General features: G+C 38.0%; 1 pseudogene; it reads right to left on the minus strand.

Moving 5' to 3' along the window:
- Positions 1–3,849: 3,849 nt before the first annotated feature.
- LOC147524568 (uncharacterized) lies at positions 3,850–5,637 on the minus strand (annotated as a pseudogene).
- Positions 5,638–12,835: the final 7,198 nt, after the last annotated feature.

The raw sequence follows: 12,835 nt of genomic DNA on the forward strand, positions 1-12,835 counted from the left end.
AACCTAAATAAATAATTAACGATAAATTATAAATTTGATGTAACTGCATTGAACTAACCTCAAAAAATAATTAACGAGAAATCAAAAACTTGATACAAATGCATTAAACTAACCTTAAAGAACAATTAACATAAAATCGAAAATTGGATGCAACTGCATTGAATTAACCTCAAAAAATAATTAACGGAAAATCAAAAATTGGATGCAACTGCATTAAACTAAAATCAGAAATTAACTAACGGGAAATCAGAAATTTGATGCAAATGAATTGAAATAATCTAAAAAAATAGTTAACTAGAAATCGGAAGTCGGATGTAACTGCATCGCACTGACCTCAAAACATAAATGTCCACTTTTTTAGCCTTCTCACATTAGTAATTACGAGTAATTAGGAACTTAAAACGAAAGTAAGTTTATAAAAACAGACTCTTACATGTATGCAAACAAATTATAAACAATCGAACTAACCTAGAAAAGCAATTAACGGGAAATCAGAAACTAGATGCAGATTGAACTAACCTCAAAGAGTAATTAACGGGAGATTGTAACCTGGATGCAAATGCAATGAACTAATCTCAAAGACTAATTAACGAAATATTGAAAACTTGATGCAACTGTACTGAATTAACCATAATAGATAACTAACTGGAAATCATAAATAAGTAGATGCAATTGCACTAAACTAACCTCAAATAATAATTAACGGAAAATTGGAAACTTGATGCAATTGCATTGAACTAACCTCAAAGAATAATTAATGAGAAATTGGAAACTGGATGCAACGTACTACATTAAACTAATCTCAAAGAATAATTAATGGAAAATAAAAAACTTGATGCAAATGCATTGAACTAATAATCCTAAAACATATTTGTATCATATGTAGGGAAAATAAATGTCTCAACAAATATAGTTTTGCATTTTAAATAGTGTTTATTATAATTATTTTATTGTAATTGGGAATGTCTTGCTATTCAAGTAGCTTCAATATTATTTTCGTCATATTGGGCATTCTCACAAAGCTTCAATCAAACTTCTATTATTAAACCTAACAATAAAAAGAATTCGATGAGTTTTATCAAGACTTGGTGCTTCCTTTTTATAGAGAGTGGTCAAGAAATTTAAATGAGTAATTAGTATAATTTTCATATCTCATAGCTATGCATAGTTGTTAATATTTTTTAGAATAATTTAATATAATGACACCCGTTCGTAGGACACGTTCATGGGAAAAATCTTTTCAAGTGGGAGTAGTGTATTCTTTGAGGATATGAAAATAATCAATCTGTTTTAGTGATTTGTACACATTACGTAAGCCGAATGGTGATGATTTACCGCTAAATCACCATAAATCTAATAAAACTATTATACAAGCTAGATCGAGTTTAAGATAATTTTATTTCAAAATTACGGATTAGTATTCTAAACCACAATGTGAAGAGGCTATCTCAATTTGATCCCTTAGTTTCCAAGTACTTATGCACTATAATCGTTGCTCATTAACGTATTTCGGTTTATTTTCAATAAAAATATTTTTTTATTCGAAAATTTGCCACTAAATCACCATAAATCTAAGAAAACTATTATACAAGCTAGATAGAGTTTAAGATAATTCTATTTGAAAATTACGGATTAATATCCTAAACCACAAAGTGAAGAGGTTACCTCAATTTGATCCCTTAGTTTCCAAGTACTTATGCACCATAATCACTGGTCATTAACGTATTTATATTTATTTTTAATAAAAATATATTCTAATTCGAAAATTTGTGTGAGACATTTTCTAAAGCCTTTTCAGCACACAAAATATTTAATAGATCCCGAGCGAATGCCCGGGTCCAAAATCTAGTATGTAACTAATGGATTGGATAGATGGTTACTAGTTAACTTAATACTCAACTACTTTTGTTTGCTGTCTCAGGCCCATGGGCTTTATTCTTCCGGACCAGGGCAACTAGTATACTGCAAAATGGTTTAGACTTTAGACAGAGAGAGAGAGAGGGTGGTATTTAGTGTTCAGCAACAAAAAAAAAACGTGTGTTTCTGATGATGAAGCAGACAGACGGAGATTCGTTTGGGATTAGAGCTGTGTTCCAAATTCCAATGGCAGATGTGGTCCTTATTATATGACTAAACTTACAACCGGTTTACCACTTACCACTTACCACTCACTTTATTGTCTTCTTATGGTGAGTGGTGACTCATGAACTGATGATGGCAGCCTTTTTCTAGCCGGGTCGTGGTATTGACACCCACTTTATGGGATTAGCACCCCTTTAATCAATTTCAAGGTATTAGCACTCTTTCATTAATCACATAAAAAACACTCATGGCAAGAAGTTGGCGTGAGATTGCACAATCCACGGCATCAGGTTGTCATGGGTGTTTTTTATCCCACGGAAGGTTGTTGTTGTGGGTCCTTTTTTGTTTTAATTTTTTTTTAATAGTCACCGTAAAAAATATTAGTTGCCGCGAGATGGTTGTGTTCACTAAAATAGAGTTTTTGTTTGTGTTAATTATCAAAACTCTTTTTTATTAATTTGATCACAAATTTTTCTTATAGCATATGAAAATATTTGCCGCGAGATAGCAAAATTATGCCTTGATTGTATATATTTTTTTTTCATGGTTTTGGTGTTGTTCTTAGAGTGTGTAGAGGTTTGGTGTTTTGGGGTGAACGACCTGGTGTTCTGTTTGCTAGGGAATGGTTGCACTCTTCTTGGGACAAGAGCTGCCTACGTATCAAGTTTCTCGGGGTCAATTTGAATCAAGCCTCACGTAGTTCATCTCTCTCTACTTATAGATATTTGAGTTGACTTTCTTTATTTGCTTCAGGCTGTTATTAGGTGTAGATCCGCATTGTGTGCTATCTTGATGATTCGTCATTACTCCTGATTTTACAAAGTTAATATCTCTTTGATTGGTGCGTTGACTGAGCTTCAGAATTGCCCTAGATGATTTGCTTCCATATATGGTTGTAACGGAGATTTGGGATGACCACGTATGAACTGATGGAGATACAACCTGGTGTGTGGACACGTGTACTGTAGTGTAGAACGAAGGGTACTTACACAGCCCCCTTAATTTCATCCATTCTTTGGACAGTTGTGGTGTGAAAAAAATGAAGGGTAAAATAAAGTTTTACAACATGTGTCGGACAACTGGTTGGTTTAATTGGTGTTTGAAAAATGTGCGGAAACTGTTAGGCTAGATTCGTGTGCCCAAAATCGCGGCGGTTTGTGGGTGAATTATCATTGCATTTGTGGGAATATTAAATGGTTTGTTTTTTCTCGAGATTTGCGCAGCCAAAGGGTTTTCGTGTGGGAAAGGCCTTTCCACTACACCAGAAAAAGCGTTTACTAACGGTTATATATGTTACTTATATTTTTACTAACGGTTATATCTGTTAGCTCTGGGGCGTCACTCTCACTTAGGCCAGAATTAGTAACGGATATAACCGTTACTGATAATAATTTTAGTAACGGGTATATCCGTTACTAAAATTATTTGCAACAGATAGATTACTGTCGATGTGCTATTTACTAACTATTGTTTGTAGCGAAAATATCCGTTAGTAAACTGTCGCCACTAAAAAAAAAAAAAAAAAAAATCCTGGGTCAAATAATGTCCACCGTGCACATCTAGTTCTAGCAAATATGATATAAAGATCACATTCTACAAACTTAATCAACAAATGAATAACAAAAAACAAAGCCACCAATAAATTAAACATTATTATAAAAATATAGTCATCAATCTAAGACATAAAAACTTGATAGTGCCATACATATAAAAAAACACAATTACCAGCAGACCTCATACTGACTCAGAAAAGGAGCAACTAACAATCTAGTTTGTTCTTGGGGCAGCCCACTCTACTCTAAGGATGAGGTTGTCATAACCATAACCATTGAGCTTTGCAATAACCTTATCGGCGTCACCTTTGTATACAAAGTTGACATAACCAAAGCATCTGCTCATGCCAGTTTTCTGGTCGTAAGCAATGTAAACACGGCTCACAGGACCAAAAGTGCTGAAAAGATCTTGCAGGTCAGGCTCACGGGTGTCCTCTGAGAGATTGGTAACACGAACCGAGTTCTCATCATTCCTACGCCTCATATCCTGTCCCCTCCTATCAGCTCCAGCCCTCTGACTAGGAGGAACATAAGCTCCCTTTGATGTGCCAGAACCATTTTTTTATAGCCAAAGCCCATACCATTTGCAAAGTAATTTTCACATTCTATGCAACGGATAACTGCTTAAACTTTCCAGTTTCTTCAGTAAATATACTTAGTATTTGACTATGCATAGCTTTGGAACCAGTATAGAGTGTCAACAAGTTGGGATATTGGTGATAATATTGTTGATCTCTTGAACTCATCGAATGTCATATCAAATCTCTTCCATGGTTTATTTATCCGGATAGGGATGCACCATAATTATTTGTTGAAGAATAACCATAAGTCAAATCAGTATCAAGAGAAACCCCTAACCGTCTGCAAACCCCTATAAGTAAATGTCAGTGGAGTGAACAAAAGTAAACATGACAAACAAACCTATTATAACATAATCCATCGAGAGTGAATCAAACATGTGAGAATCATTAATGGGTAAAGCAGAAAAGACAAAAGCCAAAACTTAGCAAAACCTGCAGAAGAATGACACAATGCTGAGGCAGCCCAATGTCTTTGAAAGGCATCGAAAACCATCCATTCAACACAAATTCCTCGTATGGCTTCTACAACGGCATATGACTAGGGAAAGGGTGGGTAATGTCTCTTGTTTCACAGAAATAATGCTTCATGTATCAAACAAGTTAGGGCATTTAGCTATTAATAGTTAAGATACGACGGAGACCAAATAAATATAACTTACGGTTAACTATTTAAAAGTGATCAAATCCAAAGTTCTGGTCAACGTTCAAAGTAAATTTCTTCATTTCAAGAAACTTTAACAAAAATAATATACCTTGCTTTGGAGACGACCACCAAATATTTTATTGGCAAGACTAGAATCTTGTACAAAAGACGCACTCTCCTCATCTTTCGTGCTTACATCCACAATACTATAGCTATCCAATTTATCCAACAAGCATTGCAAGAACTCATGCGCATCTTCCTACTCATACCTCCTAAAACTCGACGACAAATCTAGTAATTACATAGGTCAAGAAAATCACACTATACAAACCAATTAAATGAAAAATTAAATAAAATAAAAAAATCAAGAAAAGGATACAGCTCAAGTTATCGACAAATCCGTAAGGCGAAACAACTCTCCCAGATAAAGACAACGACAACTCAATATGATCGCGTAACGCGCAAAGTACACAAAACCCATCTCTACTACCTACAAAAAAATCCATCAAAAAAATCACCCACTACGAACTAATAAATTCATTTAAGTGGATTCCTTTGATTTCATTGCTTTTATTTCTGATTCGTAGAATGGTTCTCCTGAGTTATGATCTAACTTGAAGCTGAAGAAGATAAAAGGAGGAAAAATTAGTATTAAGAATTCAGAGAAGAGAGAGTGAAGGGGGTTTTGGTAAGTTACTTACTTCTTTAGGAAATGAAGGAAGATGTTTTCTACACGAACAACCTTCTCATCAACGAAGAAATCAACGAAAGCTTCCATATTTTGAGATTCGCAGGAAGAGAGATGCACACTAGAAACAGTTCTGTGTTTAACTTACCTGTCCCAAATTGAAAAACCCAAAAAGAAAAATAATTAGAATTTTGTGCGCAAACAAATTAGAGGAGAGAGAAATCAGACTGAAAAGGGGAGTATACCTGATTCGTCTTCCTCCTTCAAGTTATCCTCCTCGATCTAGTTTGTCTGATTCGTCGTCCCTAAACCATAGAAGAAAAAGAGAAATTTCAAATTTAACTGGCCGCCTTCCTCTTTTGACAATTAGATTTGGAACCCTAGACTTCATTGCTTAAGAGGAGGAAAGTGAAGGGAGACGAGCTTGAGAGAAGAGATATGTATCCTTTCGAATTTTAGACTTTATTTAATTTCTTTTAAGTGTATTTTATTTCCACTTACGGGCTTTTCTAACGGATACAATTGTTACCCAAAATTAGAAAATAAAGAAATCTTTAGAAAATTAAAAAAAAAATGAAAATAGATGTATAGTAACGGATACCGTAATGCCTAACGCTTTTATCCGTTAGAAAGCTAGTAACGGATATAAGTGTTACACATGGAAAATTTTCCTTGTTATAAAATGGCCATTTTGGTGTAGTGTTCGTCTCTTCATTCTACCAATTTACGCGAAGAAAAAGTAGAGAGAAAAAAGAAAAACAAACCAACATTTCTCGTCCTTTTGTTTTCCAGGTGCGTTTCTTTGAAAAACTTGATCTTTGTTTCTTTTTGATTTCATAATGTCTATGACCAGTGATAGTTTGAGTGGGGAAGTGGAGGTAGATCAGTGGAGAGAGAGAACGGTAAGTGATGGGGATGATAAGGTTAGAGTTCGTAGTGGAGTTGGGGCTTCATCGTCTTCTTCAGTGGAGACGATGGCTGAGGAGTTGATTGATAGGGTTATATACTAAAAGCATTACTTTTGTATTAACTCTAATTCTTTATTTTTTGAATGAGAATCATATGGGCAAATATTATGCATATTATATATGTTATTAGTTATATGCATGTGTCTAATACTTTATGTTGTAGATGATATGGTGTGAACACACAGAAGATCATATCGTCGATTACCTTTATAAAGTATAAGTAATCGTTCACAACCTAGATGGATTTGGACAAACCATTAGTACGGTTGTAGTATAATCTGGTATTAGTCTATCTTGACTATATGATTACACTAGTACACTTTGTGTGTATTGAACAGGACCAAGTGAGGTTGTTTCTCTTTATACTGACTGTATAAGAGAACAAACGCCTCTGTTATTATGGATGTTTGTCCTCCTAATCCGGATATAATAACGGGCACTTACGTGCATTGTACATTATTTTAAATCATCAATGAGTGAGATTCATTTGTGAATCAACAAACTCGATGGATTAGGTAATGACATTGTATGTAAGGTGTGCTGTTGATTATAGAAGGAATCCATGTCCCGCAAGAAGTCGGGTTGATGATGTCCCCTTGAGGAGTTCAAAAAGATTGTCATGTAAACCCTGCAGGTGGATTTATTCCGACATGACAATGAGGTTAAGTGGTACTACTCAAGGACATAAGAAGTTGATTAATGTAGTTGTCAGTAACTTGACTTAATCAACGGATATTCGATATCTTAAACACGAGGAGATCAACGAGCATATAATATGGAGCCCATAAACGCTGACACGTAATTTGGGATTAGGATGGTAATGCAACAATGGCTTTTAGTGGAATAAGCCATTTGTTGACGGACTTGGGCCGTGCGTTCGGGAAACATGGGAATCCCAATCCCATCAGGAGGCCCAACCTTAATTTCTTCTCATGGTCCCTGTTGTACCCTATAAATAGAATAATCTCTCTCTGGCCAAAATTAACTATTCACCTCGTTTAGAAAAATAGGCAAGGAAAGATAGATCCAAAATTGGATCTAGCTTTGTGAGAAAGAAGGAGATTGGTAGATCGTTGCCCACACAACGTCCAATATGTTCTAAAGGAATACAACATAAGATCAAGGGGTTGATTTCGGATTTGATAAAGCTTGGATTCTCAGAGTTATCTAAATCAGATTCAAAGGTATGTTTTCCAATCACAAATCGTGGACACTCATTAATTCCGCTGCGCATGGTGTTCGCGGTTTGTAGAAATAGTCATTATGAAATAACGGTTCCTATAGGGGCCTAGGTTGCTTTATGCTGATATGAAGGAGGAGTTTGGTTGGGTAGATGCCGACCTGGCCATGTACAACCTGAGTGGAGAGAGGAGGTTGTATAACAGTGACTATGTTCCTCCGGATGGGGGAGTGGGGGTTTGTTATGGGCAGTTGAAAGCTGGGATGAGGTTACCGTTTTCCCGTCTTACTATTGATGTTTTGAATTTTTGTGGAAAAACCCCTTGTCAGTTCGTAGGGAATAGTTGGAGGGTGTTCCATGTATTAGATTTGTTGAATGAGAGGGGTTATAACATCCGCTTAGGAGATGTGTTGGAGCATTTATCTGTGAAGAGATCGTCTGCAATGAACTATAGTTTGCAAGTCGTAAGGGGGAAGTCTGGTATGATTGTGGGGGTGAGTAAGGAGGAATGGGGGCATAGGTTGTTGTTAGTTGTGGGTAATTACACCCCCTCTGGGTGTGAGCTGAATACCCGCACTGTAAAGTGGGCTAGTAGGTAGTTATTTTATAGGTCGTATGTAAGTGGATATGTTGTACATTATGATATTTTTGTTTCCTTTTGTGCAAAGATTTCCATTCGGGGTCGTCCTCAGCTTGACATTATAGAAAAGTTTGCTTGTTTCAGTTGGGAGGAGAAACGAGCTGTCTTGGAGGAGGTTGCCCACTACTTTAAGAAGCGTAGAGGGGAGAAAATCAACCGGAAGAAGGTGGAGCAAAAGAAGAGGGCTCGTAAGCTCGTTTTTGACATCTCTGATTCTAGCTCGGACGCTGAGATGGAGAGGGAGAGCCAAAGGAGGGCACCTATTTCTGGAGTGAGAACGGTTGGAGGAACTACTAATAGCCGTTCTGCTCCTAGACGTTCTGACTTCTGAGGGAGGTGATGGTGATCGAGCTGGTCGAGCTGGTCGTGCTGGTGGAAGTGGAGGGGGAGGTGGTGATGCTCCTGCACCCTTCTAGAGGCCTCAGCTGAAGAGGCGCTCTGAGGTGGCTGAGTCTGAGGGGGCAAAGTGGTCTCGAACTGAGTCTGATGAACGACCTAGTGCTGGGGAAGGTCGTACTTTTTCAGGTCAGGCTCCTTTGAAAAAGATGAATCTGAATAAGCTTGTTGTTGATGTGGGGGTTGCTGATACCCGGGGTAAGAAGAAAGCTGGTGAGACTGAGCCAGTTGCTCAGAAGTGCAAGGGGTTGGGGAGTGTTGCCCCAAGTGACAAGAGTGGAGAGGACGTCCTGGATAGGCTTGTCACCTATGAGGACCTAGTGAGCAGGCTGAGAAAATTTGTGATGAATAAGGATTGTAGCTTAAGTCCTCGTTAGTTGCTGGAGGGCTGCTGGAGAGCATTGCCTTGGATGGAGATAAGCACCAGCTGGAGACCGGAAAGGACTTGGGGGTGAACCTGAGAGATATGGATCGCTCCCTTTGCTTTATAAGTGTCTCTTGACTTGAGCCTTGTCTTGTTCTTTGATTTTATTGCTGTCTGATTTACTTTGCTTGTTGTTAAGTCCTGCCTATGTATAGGAAGCTGAAAGAGACGGCCTTTATCTCCGACCTATACAAAAAGGAGCTAGATGCTGCCAAGGAGGCCTATGACAAGTTGATCGCTGTTCAAGAGGTGGATCAAGCTAAAATGTCTGGGCTGAGGTCGCAGGTCGGGGATCTTGCTGGGAAGGTGGCTTTGTTGCAACCATCTTTTGATGCTTTTAAAGTGAAGGTTTAGCACTAGGTCGGTGAGTGTAAGAATGCGCAGGGCATTGCTGAACGAGCTCAGAAGGAGTACAACGACCTGGTTGATCTGGTGGAGAGTGGGGATGTCTACGTTCTAGTAGATGACTATCTGGATCTAGAACGTAAGTACAAGACCCTCAAGAGGTCGATCGAAAGTGGGGCTGCAACAATAGCTGTGGATAGTGCTGTTGTAGATGCTAGTAGACGACCTGATCTACCATCCGACCTTGGTGCTACTCTAGCCGCTCTGCCAACTGAAAAGGTTTCCACAGAAGTTGTGAATGCAAGTTATGATCCGGCTAGTGGCCCTGTTGGTGAAGAGGGTGTACCACTGGATCCCTTGAATGTGGAAAATCTTTCCCGTGTTGATTGATCTTGATCTTTTTTGTTTTGAGGTTTGGTTGAAGCTTCTTTGAACAGTGTTTAAATATTTCTCTTGTTTGATACTGATAACTGATATTTTTTATGATGGGGGTGCTGAGGTTGTTTTCTCAGGATAACCTGGGGGCTTATAATATCTAACCAAATTTTTGTAAGAAGTAAAATATTTAAATTACTTACTTGTTCTGCTTTGATATTGTCTTTGAATGTTGCATGAATGTGATTGCTTTTATTGCTTTTTGATTTGTTATATGACGACATGTGCTGCATGTCTTGATGACCTATTGAACTATGGTAGATCGTCTGATGTTCGAAGGTCGTGATTATTTGGTTCACGACCTGATTAGATGAGTGTAGCTATCACTTAGGTCTCCTAGTGTGCGTTTGATTGGGTCGTTCCTTTTGGGGGAACTCCTATTGACTTATAACTAGCCTCTGAGTGGTAGTTATAGTTGAGCCAAACTTAACCCTATTCAAAGGCCGTAAGTTGACTTTGGGTCCTTTTGGGGGTCTCTTATGTTTGTATTTGATTGATAATTGCGTGGCAATTACAGTTGAATCATGCTTAACCCTGGCATTGGTGTTAAGTTGATTTATGGTTCTTTTAGGGAACCTTGGGTTAGATTTGATTGGTAATTAACCACTACGTGGTAATTGTAGTTGAGTCGTTCTTAACTCCGGCTTTGGTGTACAACCTGACATTGTGATATCCTAGATCGGGTAGCTTAGTGCGAGATGTGTGGTACTTATGTAATGCAAAGATAACATTTGTATGCGAAATGCTGATGGAATTTATCCATATTGACTGATACATCTGGAGAAAGATTATTGATAAAATTGCTTGAGGAGAGTTGTGTTCCAAGGTCGGGGAAGCACATCACCGAGCTGAGTTTTAATCCAGTATACTTTATTTCAAACGACTTTGTCAATAATGTAGGGGCCCTCCCATGTTGGGTCGAGCTTGGCTGGAGCTAGTGTCTTTTTGAGGACTAGGTCGCCAGCTTGGAAAGATCTTGGAACGACCTTCTTGTTGTAAGATTGTTAGATTGTTTAGTGGTACCGAGCTAGGGATATTGCAGTTGCTTCCCTTTGCTCTTCTAGGAGATCGACTTCTTTTGCCAAGATATTGTCATTTTCTCCTGATTCGACGATGTTAGAATGTGTGGTTGTGACTGTGAGCTCTAATGATATGACTGCTTCTGTTTCGAAGCAGAGTGTGAAAGGAAACTCATTAGTATTGGCTCTGGCTGTTGTTCTGTATGCCTATAGAATGTTCTCGAGTTGTTCTGGCCATTGGTTTTTCTTGCTCTCCAACTTCTTTTGGAGATTTTCCTTGATTGCTTTGTTAGTGGCCTTTGCCTGACCATTGCTTTGTGCATATCTAGGTGTAGAAAATGCTTGAATGATGCACCATTTTTGTAGAAATACCTTGACTTGTGAGCTAGCAAATTGAGTTTCGTTGTCCATGACAAGGGTGTGGGGTAGACCAAATCTTGTGATGATATTGGTCCATATGAAGTTGATGACGTGGACTTCTTTGACTTAAACTAGTGGGATTGCTTCAACCCATTTGGTGAAGTAATTTGTGGCTGCTAGCATAATACAAAATATCAGAAAATGGGTATTTATCCATATTCAATTTCTGGATATGTATCGTGGATATATCCCCCTCTTTGGGGATATTTGACATTGTTTCACATGCAAATATCTTGGATATATCCAAAATATAGATAAATATCATGGATATCATGGATATTTCTTGATATATCATGATACATTATTTATATTTATTTGAAATATAATGGTAAATATTAAATAACATTGTTATATACACAAAATATCGCCAAATATCTCTAAATATCACAAAATATCCCAAAATATCACGATATATCGGGATATTTTGTACTATCTCTAAAATCTGGATAGATATCCCCAAATATCGCGATATATCGGGATATTTTGTACTATGGCTGCTAGGACGTATTTGAGTCCTGTTTTCTTTTGTGAGATGAATGGTCCCATGATGTCTAGCCCCCACATATGAAAGGCTTATGGGCTGGCTATATTGATCAATTCTCGTGCCGGACTTAGATGGTTGTGTGCAAATGTTTGACATTGGTGGCATCTGAGAACGTACTTCTTCGCTTCGATATGCATGTCTGGCCAATAATACCCTTGGGTGATTATTTTATGAGCTAGAGATTGTGCTCTTGCGTGGTTACCACATTCGGCTTTATGTATTTCGTCGAAGATGAGTTGGCCTTCACGTGGAGTTATGCATATTAGGTGGGGTCCTCCTGCAGATTTACGAAACAATCGTCCGTTGATCACTGTGTATCTGGGAGCTCGAAATTTTATGGCATGAGCACTCTTTGCTTCTGCTGGGAGCTCGCCATGTAGGATAAATTTCAGGAACAGGCCTATCCAAGATTGAGTGATCTCTTCTTCTGATGAGAGCTAGAAGTCTGTGAGGCTGTTGATACTTTTGTGTTGGTAGGCGGGCCTATCTAGGATGTCAATGTAGACTGTGGTTGGATATGTCTCTTGGGTTTTCGAGGCTAAGAAAGCCAAATTGTCTGCATGTCTGTTGTCTTCTCGGGGAGTGTATTCCAAGGAGAATGTTTTGAACGAACTAACGATGTCATTGACGACCTGAGCATATTTGGCTAGGTTTGCTCCGTTTGTGACATACTCCTTAGTGATTTGCTTGACAATTAGCTATGAGTCACTGTGAGTTGTTAGCTTATGGACTTGTAGTTGTTGTGTCATGTGGAGGCCTGTGATCAACGCTTCATATTCCGCTTCATTGTTTGATGTTGCGAAATCGATTTTGATTGACTTCTGTAGCTGTGTTCCTTCTAGTGAAGTTAACACAGCCTCCAGTCCATGATAAGAGCCCAAAATTGTAGTTTTAACCCCTTAACAATATTATTTTTT

This window comes from Coptis chinensis, chromosome 1 (assembly GCF_015680905.1).
Source record: "Coptis chinensis isolate HL-2020 chromosome 1, ASM1568090v1, whole genome shotgun sequence".
Taxonomy (NCBI): domain Eukaryota; kingdom Viridiplantae; phylum Streptophyta; class Magnoliopsida; order Ranunculales; family Ranunculaceae; genus Coptis; species Coptis chinensis.